This window comes from Ursus americanus, chromosome 3 (genome assembly GCF_024610735.1).
Source record: "Ursus americanus isolate L20-20 chromosome 3, mUrsAme1.1.p, whole genome shotgun sequence".
In the NCBI taxonomy this organism is placed as follows: domain Eukaryota; kingdom Metazoa; phylum Chordata; class Mammalia; order Carnivora; family Ursidae; genus Ursus; species Ursus americanus.
The window spans coordinates 57,952,605-57,970,753 of NC_142129.1; the positions used below are offsets into that span (position 1 = coordinate 57,952,605).

At 37.0% G+C, this 18,149-nt stretch overlaps 1 long non-coding RNA gene across 1 annotated transcript in view; it reads left to right on the forward strand.

The window, feature by feature from the left end:
* The first annotated feature begins 3,404 nt into the window (after positions 1-3,404).
* Positions 3,405-18,149, forward strand: part of LOC123789595 (uncharacterized) — a 34,864-nt gene continuing 20,119 nt past the window's right edge. The window contains exons 1-2 of the long non-coding RNA XR_006778845.2: positions 3,405-3,589; positions 9,462-9,556. This is a non-coding gene — a long non-coding RNA (uncharacterized LOC123789595). The remainder of the gene's footprint in view (positions 3,590-9,461; positions 9,557-18,149) is intronic.

Sequence of the window (18,149 nt, forward strand, 5' to 3'; positions counted from 1 at the left end):
AACTATGTCAAATATTGTCTTCTACAGGTAATCTTAAAGGATTACAGGGATTTTAAAAATTTTGAAGGTAAATGTACTCTTGTAATTCATAACACTTATGAAATAAACATAGAAATTGCACTTAACCTACAACTGTCTACTTGTGCTACACTTTTCACTTTACTTCACTGACTTTGTTTATATTCTGATCTTCCATTCAGGAACATCTTAGGAAGTAGTGGTGAGGAAGAGAGGGTCAAAGTATGTCTAATTCAAGTATTAGGAAAGCTTTATTGTCATTTCCCCAGGAATCAGGAAAATACCCAAATGTCATCTGTCTGGTATCATTTCAGGTTTCTACAAAAAAATGTTCTTAACTTTAAATATGCTAGATTAATGGGCAGCACGTCTTGATATTCAAAATAGTGAGGAGTTACTAATCTTAAAAATCAAAGAACGTGTCTGCAGGTACATAATAATATTTTCAATATTTCTACCACCCTTATGAGATGGTAACCATTGTTCTACGAGAAAAGCTGGCCTCGAGAACTGATGCATCAGGACTGTTTTTAACGGACAAGCTCTGGCAAACCGTCAGCAGTTCAGCTTCTCACAGCTCCATAGTTCTCGGCATCATCACACCAGGATGACCAAATAAATGATAGTTAGGCACACGGTCTCCTTTCCTCTATTGCTTTCTTTTTACGTATTCTGCAAATACTGTGCTGCAAATCTAATTTATAGTGTGCTTTGCAATTTTTTTCTGAGAATTCACAAATTAACAAAGTAATGTCATTGTACTATGAAAAACCTGAAGTTGGGGTAACTGAAAAATCCCTGAAAGCATTGCCCTGCCCCATTGTGTAGCATGTCAATATTCTGTACCTATTGGGACAGATGGAAAGTGACATCTCTCAGATTGGTGTCGGGAACAGTTATTGTATGTACTGTGCTTACTCCTTTTAAGCTCTTTTACTTCCTGTCTGGTTCCTGTTTTCCCTAGGAAAAGCAAAGGTAGGATTTCTTTCTCACCTGTGTTTTAGCTGAGAAGGAGCATAGGGAGAATGCACTGAACCTCTGTTCTTTCCAAATACTGGAAATGTGCCCTGGGAGCACATAGTGAGAAGAAACAGAAGAAGTAGAATGTCTGCAGAAGAATTGGAAACAAAGCAATCAATCTCTACTGTCTCCTAATCCTTATTTAGACCTTAAAGATTTTTTTCAGAGTTCAACCTTGAGATACTTTGAGAAGTTCATTTCAACCAAAGTCTGCAAACTTGACATCAAAAATGGATTAATCCCATTTCCCAGCCCCCACAACAAATAACCAGAAATATATTTTAAAAATATATCTCAACTTTTTCTTCTTTCATTAAATACAAAAAGTCATTTTTGAGGGACATCTACTTTCATTGTAATACACAGGTGCCATTGGGAATCCGAGAAACAGAGAAAATATACTCAAGAAACCATCTAATAATAGAGATAAGACATACACATAGAAGTTGCTTAACAGAATATAGTTTCACCAAAAACAAACAAAAAAACCCCCGCAAAACATGAAATTCTGAATATTTGCCTTTGTTCAGCATTTTGTATTTATCTTCAGGATCAGAAAAAAACCTATTTACTTATACTCTTGACTTTTATCTTTAGTGTTTCTCAAGGAGTCCACATTGATTAAAGCACTGTTCTAAGTCCTGAGTTATATTATATAATTTATTTCCCTCCAGGAAGGAGATTAAACTTTAATTCAAAGACAGGAAACAAATAAAGGCAAATCAATTTTATGCTAGAACTTTATAAGCACAGCAGCCTGGGAAATTCTGTCTTATGAATGGACCTGGTTTATGGTAACTTTCCTTTGCTTTTGGACCTTAATTCTCAGAAGAGCTTGTAAGACAGATTCAATGATTCATTGGTATGGAACTATTTCCTACAGAAACCATGCTGTTGTGATTCTACTGTAAGACCAATGCATGGAAGTGAGACAAAACTTGAAAAATCAGATGTGTTATAAGCATAGGGTATAGGGTGGGATATCTGTTGCTATTTTGCAGGGCTAGATTTTGTTGTTATTATACCTTTTTTTTTTTTCAAAGATTTTATTTATTTATTTATTTGTTTGACAGAGAGAGAGACAGCCAGCGAGAGAGGGAACACAAGCAGGGGGGGTGGGAGAGGAAGAAGCAGGCTCATAGCAGAGGAGCCTGATGTGGGGCTCGATCCCATAACGCCAGGATCACGCCCTGAGCCGAAGGCAGATGCTTAACCGCTGTGCCACCCAGGCGCCCCTATTATACCTTTTAAAAAGTGTTTCCCCCACATGTGTGTTCCCTTCCATATGAAGGTGGTTTTTTGTTATTTATCCTTGAACAATGTGATTATAGAGCTTCCTCAAGGTCCTGAGGTACACGTATCCTCTAGCAGTGCTTTTCAAATTTGACTAATGAGTACAATCACCAAGAGAGGCTGCTGAAATTCATATTCCTGGCCGCTCTCCAAACCCACTAACAGGGTCAGCTTGGACATTAGCCACAGTAGATACAGGACCTAGGGTCCACAATACTTTTAGAATCCAAGAAAATGTTTACTTTTCTTTAAAACTAAAAGAAAAAATAGATACAATTCAGCTTGGATTATATTTGTTTTTATACCAACACATTTGTAAAATAAGGCCCATAAGAATCAGAACCTAACCTGGCCTAATACTCAGAAAATCAAAGACAAGTACCCCAAAATCTATATTTTAAGAACACACAAAGGGGAGTTTTTGAAACACTGCCCTTGGGCAGTATTTTAATACTGTATCACCTCCAGTTTCAGTCAGGGTTCAATTAAAGATATGGAATCAGTGCAGTTATTATGGAAAAGTGAGTTGTTGAAGGGTTAGACCATACATAATCGTGCGAGAAATAAGTTCTGGAAAGAGGATTTGGAGGCCAGCTCCCCTGAGTTGGGGCGCAGATGGAAGGGTGGACGCTGGCAAGGGAAGCCGGGAACGTGGGCTTGTCCAGCTGAGGGAGTAGGAGAAGGATGGTGAAAGGAGGAAAAAATCTCAGCAGGGCGGTTGCCTCTGCACTCGGAGGAGCTGGGGCTGGAGTCATGGCTTGTCACCAGGGCTGGAGAGTGGGACATCAAGCAAGAGACCAGGCAAGCCTGAATGCACTGGCAGGCACCTCTGCGTTGGATTCCCACCGCAGGTAACTATGACTTTCAGAGAGTAATGGCTCTTTGCTGACTCCCGCCTTCTAAATCTCGGGCAAATCTTTCCCTCAGCCGACACTCTCCGGGAAGCATGTGGGAGAGGGATTCTGGGAAATGTAGTTCCCCCGTAGCCCAACGGGCCGCAAATCGCTGCACGCTCTACACGCAGAGAGTAAATAATTTTCACCTGAGCCGGGGTGGTGTTACTCCTACTGACCTCAGTGTGTTCTCTCCTCCGCTCTCGCTCCTGGCTTTGTGAGCTGACAGAGGTTATGCAACTTTCCTGAGTCTCGTTCCTCACGTAAAACGGCAATAAGAATTGAGTACCTATCGCCAAAGATTACTGTGAGAACAGAATGAGACAAATAAGGAGGGGTGTGTTTACCACAGTGTCAGGAACAAGGTAAGTACTAAATAAATATTAGTTGCTGCAGGCAGACCTAGGTTTATTGCCCTTTGCTTTATTGCACTTTGCAGGTATTGCGTGTTTTACAAATTGAAGGGTTGTGGCAACCCGGCCTGGAGCGCTTCTCTCCGCGCCATTTTGCCGACAGCATTTGCTCATTTGTGTCTCCCTGTCGCAATTTGTAATTCTCGTAATCTTTTAAACTTTTTTTTTTTCATTTTCAGTGTTTTTTTTTTTTTTTAAGACATAATCCTATTGCACACTTGATAGACTACAGGATAGCGTAAACATAACTTTTATATGCATTGGGAAACCACAATTCATTTGAGGCGGTGTATTTAAAGTGGTAGTCTCGAGCCCAATTTGCAATATCTTGGAGGTATGCCTGAATTATTATTATTTATACCATAGGTCACAGTTCAGATGAGTGTAATATAACTATAAAGATTATTCTAAATCTGCATCAACTAACCGTTTTATTTGTGGTCTTAAGAATTTAATACCTAGAAAGAAGATTCAGATTACCTAAAAGGAACAATCATTAGCTGGTTGATTTTGTAACACAAGCTCTTTTTTTTTTTTTTTTTTTTAACTTAAAAAAATTATTTGAGTATAGTCGACACACAGTGTTACATTCGTTTTAGGTGTACAAGATAGTGATTCAACATTTCTATACATTATGCTATACTCACCACAAGTGTGTGTAGCTACCATCTGTCATCATTCAAGGAGATTACGATACCATAGACCATATTCCGTAGCTGTACCTTTTATTCTCATGACTTATCCATTCCATAACTGCAAGTCTCTATCTCCCACTCCCCTTCACCCATTTTTCCCTTCCCTCCGACCTCCTCCCCTTTGGCAGCTATCAGCTTGTTTTCTGTATTTATAGGTTTGATTCTACTTTTTGTTTGTAATAGCAACTTTGAAAGCCAATAGAAACTAAAGGGATAATATCTTCAATGTGCTGAGAGAAAATAACTGTCAACCTAGAACTCCATATCCACAAAACTATCAAGAATAAAAGCAAGATACATTTCACACATAAGAGGTCTACCCCAAATAATTGAATGGAAATTCCAAAATAAGTATTTTAGGTGGAAGAAAAATAATTCTAAATATAAATATTAACTTTTATTTTTTAATTTTTTTTAAAGATTTTATTTATTTATTTGACAGAGAGACAGCCATCGAGAGAGGGAACACAAGCAGGGGGAGTGGGAGAGGAAGAAGCAGACTCATAGCAGAGCAGGGAGCCTGATGCCGGGCTCGATCCCAGGACCCCGGGATCACATCCTGGGCTGAAGGCAGATGCTTAACGACTGAGCCACCCAGGCGCCCCTAAATATTAACTCTTTTAAAAATAATAATACTAATACTTTTAGCAACTGATTCCTTCTGATATACTCTTCCCACTGAGCAAGACTCACCAGGGTTTTTGTACTTGGTTGAGTCTTTGCCGTAGCAAACAAACAACATTTAGCTGTTTTGTTTTATTTGTTTTCCCTCTTACACTGGAAAATTTGGAAATTTGGAAATCGTTAATTTGGAAAAGGTTCCAAATGGACACCTAAATTGGATGCTATGACAAGCAGATTCTATACTGAATAAAAGTCAAAATAGCAATGTTCAGTTTAGTACAAGTATAGTGTCTAAATTAAGAAAAGATTCTATGTTTCAGCGTTCTTTTAACCATTACAATTTTTCAAGGACTAGACTTTTAGAATTTATGCAAATATGACTACAGCAGAGGCTACTAGGTTTCTTCTGGTATATATTCTTCCCTTCTTTGGTAGAGTCAGAGTTCCTTATTTTAATTGGTCCCACAGCCACCCAGAACAGAGACTCCATTTCCCAGTCTCCCTGGTAGCTAGCTATAGCTCTGAGATTAAATTGTGGCCAATGAAATACATTAAAAGGTAATGTGAGCAATTTCCAGGATGTACAGAGTCACTGGACTCCAGACTGCCTGCCGCCCACACTTTTTTAAGGCTAGCCTGTGAATATGGTGGGGAGTCATTTTGCCACTGAGAAGGAGGAGCCCACCTTGGGGATGGCCAGGCAGCAGAGAGAAGGAATCTTAGTCTCTGACACTGCAGAGCATATCTCGTCAACCTGGACTTTTATGCTTGTTTAAGCCATTACTATTTTGTATCTCATGCTAAATTTTATACATTGTAAATTTCTGTATACATTCTATCCAGTCGTATAGATAATTTCAAGTAAGAGCAATAATAGAGAACAGGAGGGTTGTTTTTTTTTTTTTGGCTTTAATTTTAATAAAACTGTAATGAAGTCTCAGAACCAAGACAACTAACATGTCTAATTTAATTTTAATGAAGAGAATTTTGACAAAAATAGCTATTTCTTAGTCTAGGCAAAATTACTCTATGGAATATATAAAGCTAAACTTTTTAAAATATTAGGGAATATGATTACATTACACAATATTTAAGCCTCACTTTCCTGAAACTCTAAATAATTCTATCACATCTTTCTTTTAGTGATTCACTTGGGATTACAGTATCTGAGCTACATGTTATGTTTCATGTTTCATATGTTTACATTCTTTCTTCTCTTAAAGTGATGACTAAGAAAGATTTACAATAAAAAAATACTAACCTTAGATTTTTAAAGAATCAGTCACCAAAAATCTGAAAATACCTATTTTTATGGCATTAACTTGATAAGACTAAGTGCTTATATTTTAAAAATTATATAATGTATCAGAAATAACAGTGTTTGTATTAACCATTTTGTATCACACTTTTATTTATTTTTTCCTTGAGTTTTTATTTTAATTCAAATGTAGTTAACACAGTGTTATATTAGTTTCAGATGTACAATACAGTGATTCAACAGTTCTCATACATCACCAGGTGCTCATCACAAGTGAGCTCCTTAATCCCTATCACCTATTCCCCTCATCCCTCCACCCCCCTCCGTCTTATAACCATGAGTTGATTCTCTATAGTTAAGAGTAGATTCTATACTCTATATGTCTCTCCCTCTCTTTTTCTTTTCTTTGCTCCTTTGTTTTATTTTTTAAATTCCACATATGAGTGAAATCAGATAGTATTTGTCTTTCCCTAACTCACTTCACTAAGCATTATGCTGTAGCTCTATCCATGTTGTCACAAATGGCAGGCTTTCATTCTTTTTTATGGCTGAATAAAATTCCATTACACACACACACACACAGAGACCACTTTTTTATCCATTCCTCTATTGATGGACACTTGGGCTGCTTCCATATGTGGCTGTTGTAAATAATGCTTCTATAAACATAAGGGTGCATGTATCCCTTTGAATTAATGTTTTTGTATTTTTTGGATAAATACCCACTAATGTGATTACTGGATCATAGGATAGTTCTATTTGTAACTTTTTGAGGACCTCCCATACTGTTTTCCACAAAGGCTGCACCAGTTTGTATTCCCATCAGTGCACAAGACTTCCTTTTTCTCCACATCCTTGTCAATATTTGTTGTTTTTATTTTAGCCATTCTGACAGGTGTAAGGTGATATCTCATTAGTTTTGATTTGTATTTCCCAGATAATTAGTGACGCTGACCATCTTTTCATGTGTCTGTTGCTTTATTATTTTCAGAGTGCAGGTCTCTCGCCTATTTGGTTAAGTTTATTCCTAAGTACATTATTATTTTTGGTGCAAATGTAATTAGAATTGTTTTCTTAATTTCTTTTTCTACTTCTTCATTATTAGTATATAGAAATGCAATAGATTTCTGCACATTGACTTTGTATGCTAACATTTTACTGAATACGTTGATCAGTTCTAGTAGCTTTTTCGTGGAGTATCCTTTTCTCTTGTTGCTTTTAAGATTTTTTTTTTCTTTATCACTGCTTTTTGCCATTTTAATACTATGTGCCTTCGCATGGATCTCCTTAGGTTGAATTTTTGTTGAGGTGAGGTGGATCTTGTGCCTCCTGGCTGTGGATATCTGTTTCTTTCCCCGGATTAGGGACGTTTTCAGCTATTATTTCCTCAAGTGAAATTTCTGTCCCCTTTTCTCTTCTTCCTTTGGGATCCTGATAATGCAAATGTTATTACACTTGACTGAGTTCCCTAAAACTATGCTCAATTTGCATAATTTTTTTCTTCTCATTTGCTCAGGTTGGTTAGTTTCTATTACTCTGTCTTCCACGTCATTAATTCATTTTCCAGCTTCAACTAGCCTACTATTTATTGCATCAAGTGTATTTTAAGTTTCATTTATTGTATTCATCTCTGATTGATTCTTTATCTTTTTGTTAAGGATATCGCTGATGTCCTTTACTCTTTTCTCATGTCCTGTAAGTATCTTAATGATCATTACTTTAAATATCCTATTAGGCCTATTACTTCTACCCATTTTGTTTAGGGCCCTTGCTGTGGTTTGGTTCTGTTCTTTCCTTTAGGACATATATGTCTGTCTCCTCATTTTTTCTAACTCTCTGTGTCTGTTTCTGCGTGTTAGGGAAGTCAGCTCTGACTCCTGCTCTTAAAGGTGATGGCCTTATGAAGAAGAGATCATGAAATGCCCTGTAGTGCAGTGTCCTCCATTCCCCAAGGAGCTGGTGCTTCAGGGAGTATCTCCTGTGTGCGTTGTATGTGCCTTGTTATGTTCTTGCCTCTTTTCCCTTCAGTTCAGTTCAGGCTCTCTTTGCCTGTTGTGGGCAGTGTTTGGTGTGGGTGCAGTGCTGGTTCCCACAGATGGCCACGTGTTTATGCTGAGGGGCGGCGGAGGGAAATGGTACTGGCCAGTTGCTTTCTTCCTGGAGGTCTCCTGCTGATCTGCTGAGACTGCCTGTAGTGCTGCGTCTTTCAGAGCAGGGACTCAGCTTCCTAATGCCCTAGTGCCATCAGGGCTCTCCCAGAGCCAAACACACTGGTTTTAAGAATTCCAGGCTTTAAGTCCCATTGTTTGTAAGAACTCATGAAATTCATCCCCTCTTGCTTTCACAGCCAATTATTATGGGGGTTTGTCCTCCATGTGTGGGGCCCCCACTGTGATCTTCTATTTCTTGCCCTTTACTGCACTCCTAGCTCCCTCCTGCGATGGCTACAATCCCTTTAGGTCTCAAATCATATCTTCATGTTTCCTAACTTTTTCAATATGGCCTCTTCTCTACTTTCAGTTGGATTCATCCTGCCACTCTTTGGGTCTTTTTCTGGGATATTTAAGCTGATGTGAGTGTTATCTAATTGCATCCATGGGAAGAGGTGAGCGTTGGGTCCTCCTACTCCAGTCTTCCCAGAAGCCTATTTGTTACTTATGTTTTGAGTGCAGGATTAGATTTGGGCTTTATGTTAGTTTTCCATATTTTATACATAATAAATTAACTGTGAAGAATAGAAAATTTTCAATATCTTAATTTTCATAAGTAAAATGCGGGTGTACAGATACTTTAACAAAAATACCTTTTGCTTCTTTTCGAACATAAATTTTCCCTTGAAATCATATTATGAGTAACATTTTAGAACCTATTACCCTTAAAATTTGATGATGAAATCAAAGTTTTCCAATTTGTTCTGCTTTGGAAGAAAGTCTAAAGTGTAACCATGGGGACATTTGGGTGGTTCAGTCTGTTAAGGGTCTGCCTTTGGCCAGGTCATGACCCCAGGGTCCTGTCATGAGTCCCCGCATTGTGCTCCTTGCTCAGCAGGGAGCCTGCTTCTCCCTCTGCCTGCTCTGCCTGCCGCTCTCCCTGCTCCTGCTCTCAATCTCTCTCTCTGACAAATAAATAAGTAAAATCTTAAATATATATATATATAATTATGGTGGATATAGTAAATCTATAGTGTAATATTGGATATAAGTTTATAGTGTAATCATGAAATAATCATTAAATTTCTCTGTTACAGATTATCCTAAACCAACAAGGGATAATAATCCTAGCATATTCTGTGGTGAAAATAATGGAGATTGATATTGTGAAGTACATGGAACAACATGAATGGTAAGAATAGTTTAATCTAAAATATGGTAAAAATAACATTTAGTTTTCCGTTTAAATACTATAGTTTGGGGCGCCTGGGTGGCTCAGTCGTTAAGCGTCTGCCTTCGGCTCAGGGCGTGATCCCGGCGTCTGGGATCGAGCCCCACATCAGGCTCCACTGCTGGAGGCCTGCTTCTTCCTCTCCCACTCCCCCTGCTTGTGTTCCCTCTCTCGCTAGCTGTCTCTCTCCCTGTCAAATAAATAAACAAAATCTAAAAAAAATAATAATAAATAAATAAATAAATACTATAGTTTATTAGTTTAAAAATATGGAAAATACAGGAAAGACAGTTACCTACAATATCATTATTTAGAGATCTATCAGTAATATTTTGATATATTTCTCTTCTGTTATTCTAAACATATAAGCTTATATATGTATAATATGCCTTTTATTTTAGTACATTTACACTGTATTCATACTTTGATAGTCTGAGCACTTTCATATATTTTAAATAGGGTTTTTAATAACTATTTTATTTCATAAGATTTTTGTAATTATTACTTTGGAGGCATTTAGGAAGCAGTTATCTTTCAAATACTATTAAGAGGAAGCAAGTTGAAAATTGCGGTTGAAACATCATGTATTCAATGTCTTACTCATCTTTTTTTCAAAAGTATAGGGCAGTAGTCATGTGATATTTTGACCCTATTGATGAAGATAAAGTTATTATGCCATTTGCCCCACTCCCTTGCAAATAATATATAAAAACGACTGCATACACCAGGTGACTATACAGAACATCTTGGCACTTAAATTATGATGCTACCCAAACCTTTGTAGCCTACCTTAAAGAAGCAGGTGCAGATAGGCAAGTAAACACATCGTTACAACTGAGAAAGTGATGCTGGTATAAGTAAATATATTTTGAAGGCACTTATTATTCCTTACTAAACATACACATTACCACTCCCCACACCAATGTTTATGTTAGGGATTTGTAAGAATTATGTACTTTTTTGTTTTGTTTTGTTTATGTTTTCTTATGCTTTTCCAGGTTACAGGTAAAAAACCTTTAAGGTATTTAATTAATTTTTAAAATCTTTAGTTTCTACCCTGTGAAACCGATTAGGAGAATGTACTGTACTCTAATGTCATTTAAGTAATTAAAATATAATTTTTTTAATAAATCAAAGATTAGTGTAAACCACTATTGAAAAAGTCAAACAGAAGCTAAATCCTTTGGATTATCTTATAAAATACTTGACAACACATTTGTGACATACTCATCTACCTAATAACACCAATTTTAGCTCAGATTTCCATACTTTAAGAAAACATTATACATTTCTTTTTCTAGGTTTGACAACAGTTTACGCATGTGAAAGAGAATTATTCCTTTTAACACTGATACTTACTTAACACTGGTACTTATCTTTTTACCCAGGCAAGGCAGTAAACATGTGAGATCATTCAATACATCAATGATATAGCAAATATGTATTTTATCATAATTTGTTTATACCATAAACCTTGCTATTGTAATATATAATTTATAGTGACACTTCTTACCAATTTTTTAAATGTAGAATGTTCTTGCTTTTTAATTCCTGCATAATCTACCCTATTTTACCATTTGCAAAATGAATAGAACTGGGATAGTGTTCTCCAGGATGATTAGACATTCTGAAAATCTTCTTATTGCTCCTTCCATTCTAAGAAAACATGAAATTCTAATGAGCAAGCTGTTCTATACCATCAGAAACTATTACTGTGTATGTTTTATACATTTTTAAGTAAAAGAAATCATGCCAATTCCCTCTGTAAGCTTTGCCTGACTAAATAGAAGTATATTTTTAAGTTACTTTTAATTATACATATGGCACCAAAGACCAAATACTTATATAGCATAAATATTTACTCATTGACCGAAGTGGTTTTTACTGCTAAAGTACTTCTCAGTTTACTACAGACACACATTCACTTAGTTATACCTTGGAATCTGGTGAGTTATGCCAGGTGTCTAATAAGAGGAGGAATGGGACAAGAGACAGGTACAAAATATAGCCATACCGATGGGACTGACAAACCCCACATGCTACTACCTTAGCTTCTCACATAGGAGTTTAGGACAATAGCAACAAGTTGTTCCAGATTTATAGAGCATGACTTTAGGGCTTTCTGGACATGGCTGTCTGTGTTTAGCGGTTGGCTTTAGAGAAATCTGTCAACGAAAAGATAGTAAGATTTCCATTCCTCAGTCTGGGGTTCAATATTAGGAGGACTCCATATCCTCAGAGAAAACTGTCAGAAGAAATATAGGCAACCAATGCTAACTGGGATTCCTAGATTGGTAATTTAGGTAGTTACTAAAAGAGAAATCAGGAGCCTAATCGGTGACCAAAGGCAATGCAATTTACAGTGGGAGCATGACGGTTTAAATCCTGGCGCTTCAGTTTCAGATCAGGGGCTGTGATTTAAACTCTCTTTAGTTAACTACAGTCAGTTAAGCATCTGACTCTTGGTATTGGCTCAGGTTGTGTCCTCAGGGTTGTGATCTCGGGGTTGTGAGATTGAGTTCTGCGACGGGCTCACACTCAGGGCAGCCTGCTTAAGACTGTCTCTCCCTCTCCCTCTGTCCCTCCCCTTCATGCTCTCACTCTCTAAAATAAATAAATAAATCTTAAAAAAAACCCACAAAACTCTCTTTAACATTTTATAAAACAGAATAATAGTACTTATAAAGTTGTGAGGATTAAATGAGATATTTACTGTATAGTAAGTTTTTTAGTTTCATCTCTGGAATGTACCGGGCATTAAGGAAAAAATTAAATATTAGCAGTAATTATTGTGGCAAGATAATCACTTCTGTCTTTTCTCTCTGTGATTCTCCTCTCCCTCTGTTTCGTTGAGGTATCCAAGATCTTTACTATTTCACAGCCTCAGGGAAGTTGCATTGCTGGGCCAAGAGTAAAAGCCATTTAGAGGACACATCCTTTCTTGCCATTGGACGTCTTAAAAGTCCTGGGATGAAGTAATTAGGTAAAATGTTCATGAATGTAAGTGGAGGAGAGAAGGAAAATTTGAAAGATCAAGAGAAAAGACAAAGGTATTTCCTCTTACTTAATAATAGGTGAGGAGATACCAAAGATAAAGGTTATAAGGGGAAACTATGGATGCTAAACATCAGAACTCTCAGTGTCCGGAAGCATTCTTACTCCAAGCAAACCACGAAAACAGTTTCTAGATCTTAAAAACCTCTTCACACATATGCAGTAACATTTTTGGCATGACTACTGTGGTACAAATGTTAGTGGGTTTGGCTTCCTTCTCCGAACATATTTCACTGAGACCTTGAAAGAGAAAAGGGCCCTAGTAATGACTGAATGAAAATTTCCCACCAGCCATGTGTGAAGGCTTAGAATCCATTTGATTTTTTAAAAAGATTAAAAAAGGCTCTTTCCTATATACTGGAGTTTGTGAATTGTGATTCACATGCTCTACATTGTAACGATCAGCAGCATGTGTAAGTAAGGATTCAGAGGTTAGGAATATTATAAGTGTTCTGAACCTTTTTTACTGAACTCAACTATGTAGAGCTGGAGCTCCATGAATCCTGCATAGGTCAGACAATATCTGACTTTGGGAATTAGCATAAGGCGAAGACCACAGGCAAAGACACACCAGCCAACCTATTGGGAGGTAGAAAATTGCTGCCTGAGGTGATTTTTCTTAAGAACTTTTAACTTGTGCTTTAAGGAGCTCTGTTACTTTACAGAGTGAGAGTCCTTGCTTAGTTCTAAGCCTTTACAAAAACAAATTAAATATTATTTGACAATAATATCAGTTTAATTTTCAAGAATGATTTTGTACTGTAGTTATAGACATTAAAATTAACCCAAATAAGGGATGCCTGGGTGGCTCAATCACTTAAGCGTCTGCCTTCAGCTCAGGTCATAATCCCAAGGACCTGGGATGGAGCCCCAAGTTGGGCTCCCTGCTCAGCAGGGAGCCTGCTTCTCCCTCTCCCTCTGCCTTTCCCCCCTGCTTGTGTTGGTGCTCCCTCTCTCTCTCTCTCTCTCTCAAATAAATAAATAAATAAAATCTTAAAAAAAAAAAAAATGACTGACCTCTAAAAAAATTAACCCAAATAATACAACTACCATTTTTACTTGGAAATACATATCAGGTGTCATAACCTCCATAAAAGTCAAATTTGTACAATTTTCATTCCCATCAGTGGCTTTCAGTGGCCTTTAGGAACACAAAACAGAACTAGATCTTGTATATCACATAGTTTTATTATATTATTGGATTAATCAGAAGTTGAGGACATCTCCAAGGAGACAGAAACAACAAAGACAGAGAAAAGGAGATTGAAACTAGAACTAGAGCCTGACTTTCACACCCAAAGAGTAGGTTCCTCTAAGGGTAAATGCCATCAGTGCCACAGTCAGGTGACTGGACCAGGAGCTGTTTGCAACATTAAAATCCTTAGGCTCCTTAATTAAAGCCAGGACCCTGGAAGGTGGGTAAATTGGTCTCTTTGGTAGCTCCCCTGATTCCTGGGAGGAGGAACTGTATCTACTCCAGAAGATCACTAATAAAGTTTACCTATAGGCCTATGATCAAAGAGCACCAAACACACAAGAACACAAATGACCATGAGTGAGAGTCGGCAGGAAACAGGTATTGGTTTAGGAGAACCAAGAACTTTAGCTCCTGGAATTGTAGGAAAGGCAAAACTTTACTTTGCCTTCTTGGTGTTTGGGGCATGAGAATTTAATTGACATAAGACACATTAATAGGAGAAAAGCATACAGATACAAGTTTTACATGATATAAGACAAGGAAGACCCAGAGAAGTGACAAAACCTAAATATTTTTGTAGTACGGACAGTCCTTGATGTATGATGGTTTGGGTTATGATTAACTTTATCATGGTGTGCAAGTGATAGGCATTCAGTAGAAATTGTATTTTGAATTTTGATATTTTCCTGGACTAGCACTATGCTGTATGATACTCTTTTGTGATTTGGGGTAGCAGCAGCTACAGCCCCCAGTCAGCTTCCTGATCACAGGGGTAAACACCTGATTACTTAGAACCATTCCGAACCCATGCAGCCATTCTGTTTTTCACTTTCAGTGTAGTCAATAAACTACATCAGATATTCAACTATTCATTATAAAGTGGCTTTGTGTTCGATGATTTTGCACACCTGTAGGCTAATGTAAGCGCACTAAGCACATTTTTTTTTTTCAAAGATTTTGTTTATTTATTCGACAGAGATAGAGACAGCCAGCGAGAGAGGGAACACAAGCAGGGGAGTGGGAGAGGAAGAAGCAGGCTCCTAGCAGAGGAGCCTGATGTGGGGCTCGATCCCATAACGCCGGGATCACGCCCTGAGCCGAAGGCAGACGCTTAACGACTGAGCCACCCAGGCGCCCCCGCACTAAGCACATTTAAAATAGGCTAGGGTAAGCTGCGGTGTTTGGTAAAGTAGGTGTATTAAATGCATTTGTGACTTAGAACATTTTCTACATTTGATAGCTTTATTATGATATAACTGTGTTATAATTAAAGGAAGATCTGTAGTTTGATCAAAGAGAGGTAATTGTAGAAAAGTAACTAAAGTATGTGGAGAGGCTAATGGGAGATAAGAATTATTTGAACTGGGTGTCTGGGTGACTCAGTTAAGTGTCTGCCTTCAGCTCAGGTCATGATCCCAGGGTTCTGGGATCGAGTCCTGCATCGGGCTCCCTGCTCAACAGGAAGCCTACTTCTCCCTCTTCCTTTGCCTGCTGCTTCCCTTGCTTGTGCTCTCTCTCTCTATCAGAATAAATGGACAGAATAAATGAAATGAAAGAGAGGAAATAGCTCAGGAAATGATGACTGCGCAGTTTCTGTTACTGCTGAAAGGTAGAGTAAACTGTAACAAATACTTAAAACACAAAATGGGGGAAAAAAACAAAGACAATTTTAAAAGACAATAAAAGACAAATCTCCTCAGAGGGATGTGACTTTGACTAACAGTTGTTTTCCAACAGCAATAATGGATGCGATAGAGAATAGAAAATATCTTTGAAGTGCTGTGAAAATAAGTATAAACCTCATTTTTTGTTGTTAACCAAATTAGTTTTATTCATTAGTGTTTAATTGTTTCTACCTCAGTTTCCTGAGTGAATCACTGTTCACATTTCTGTTCTTAAATTATATTATATATATATGACTTACATATAATATATACTTTATATCATACTTTTATTATTGGCAAGTGAAAATTTCCTCTCTTTTTGTTCATTTTTAGTTCTTTTTTGTCTAAACCCCTACTTTTATTCTGCTCCCTACCGTTCCCTGCCATAGCCAAAGTCTAATACATTTAATGCATATGTATTAAAATGTATTTCGGTAAAATGGTAACTGATGGCAAGGATGTGACTCAAAGGCAACTCTTATCCATTGTTGGAATACATTGGAAATCATTTTATAAGATTAAACATTCATATACCAAATGATACAGTAAGTAATGCTCTTTCTAATCTGCACCCATTCCCCACCCACAAAATATTCCTGTATGTGACCACCAGCAGGCAAGGATATTCATAACAGGGCTATCAAAAGTAAAAAAAAAGTTGGAAACAATTCAAATGACCATTTTCAAGAGAATGAATATTTGAAGCAGTAAAAATTAGTAAACAACAGCTACAGATAACAATTTGTATTAAATTTAGAAACAGCTGTGAGTAGAAAAAGTAAGTCAAAGATGACAGCATATACTATAATACCATTTTAGAAAACTGAGAAACAAAATAAAAGGTAAATGTTGCCTAGAGTTGAGTATTATATGTGATAAAGATAATTAAAAAATATGGCAAAGGAACGATAAATATAAAATTTTAGATAGTGGCTCCTTGGTTGATGGTATACAGAGGAAGGGGTAGGAGGACACAGATAGAAACAGGAACTGTTGGAAATGCTCTAGATCTTGATTTGGGTGGTGAGTTCAGGGAGAGAGGTTATTTTGTAAGTAAGCTTTGTAATTTACATATGTAATATATATATATCTCACACAAATGTATATATGTATATATATGTGATATATATAACACAAATATCATATATATGTATATATATGATATTTGCCTTTATCAAATAATACCTAATAACATTTTTAGGAATTTAATTTAAAAGTCAATTTATAATTTATAAAAATTTTATTTATAGAATAAGCCCTTGTACTGAATCTAATTTTTTAATATGGCTTCATGGACATTTGATCTTTATTAAAAAGGTTTCATCTTCTGTTGATCAGCTTCATTAAACTTTGGTAAATCGATACTTTACTATCTCAGGCTGTGCGTTATTTGTGAAAAGATAAGTATTGAAACATTGGTATTTGGGTAAGAGTTTGTTCTGCTCCTCTCTGCTTAACTAACTCTTAGCTGTTATGTGCTGTAATGTATCACCTAAACAACCAAGTTGTTTTAAATGTTTTCAGGTTAATTTATATTTCTGCTTTTTTGCACAGAATATATTTCTTATATAGATAATTGAAATTTTATTTTGTATGACTAAACTTGGTAAATACTGATTCAACTGCTCATTGCCTCAGAATGTATAGAATATTTAGGATTATGATTATCTTGTCCCATTGATGCACTGGAATCTAATTACAGGTTGTGTCTTTTGCTCTTTGCATACATCATATATGCATATGTAAAGTCATCAGACATGCAACATGTAACTTGCCATTACCACTTAGCTCGGATTTCACAAACAGTTTCTCCGAGCATATGAGTAAATAAAACAGTGCACTGTCTCTAGGACCATCTAGGGGAAGAGGTTCAGAAATAAGTAAAGATTATACAAAATAAAGGTACCAGTAATGTACTAAAAGAGAGACATGTGATCAGAGGGGAGAGAGTCATTTGAACTAGGTTGAGGGGACTGGTAGCAAATGGACAATTTAAGAGTTGAGCTAGAGTTGAAGAGGGTATAAAATAACACTTGGTGAGTAAAGAGGATGGGGCCTTAGAGAGCCAGCTACACTTTGAGCAAAGGGCAGGACAGTGTTGGGGGCTCCGAAGTGATGAGAAGAGTATAGTTCTCGGAAAACAGGGAAGCAAGGAAAGCAGTTTTTTTAAGCTAAAGTCTTTGGTATTATTTCATTGCCTCTTACCTCATCTTTCTACTATTTCTCGTCCTAAAAACAGTCAGATCGGCCTTTTAAAAATACTTTTCAGTCATGTCACTCCCTGGTAAAAATATTCACTGACCTTCCCCTTCCACATGGCAAAAGTATTTTCTGGAATTTAAACTCAAGGACCTCCTCAATATGATCCTAATAGTTCTTTGAACCATCATTCCTACTAATCTACTGTAAAGCGATTTCATCAAGTGAATCTGTCTACTATCTTCAGTCTTCTTTGATTTGCATGCTGGCCTGCATTTGATTGTCCATGTCTACCACCAATACATTTCTATCATTACATGTCTGTGTGGTTTTACAGGACTCTCCCCTCTGCCACATTACACCCTTTGCCACCTGTTTCAAGATGTGGGAAGTCCTCCTCCCTCCGAAACATTCCCTAAATCCCTGAGGATTTTTTTTT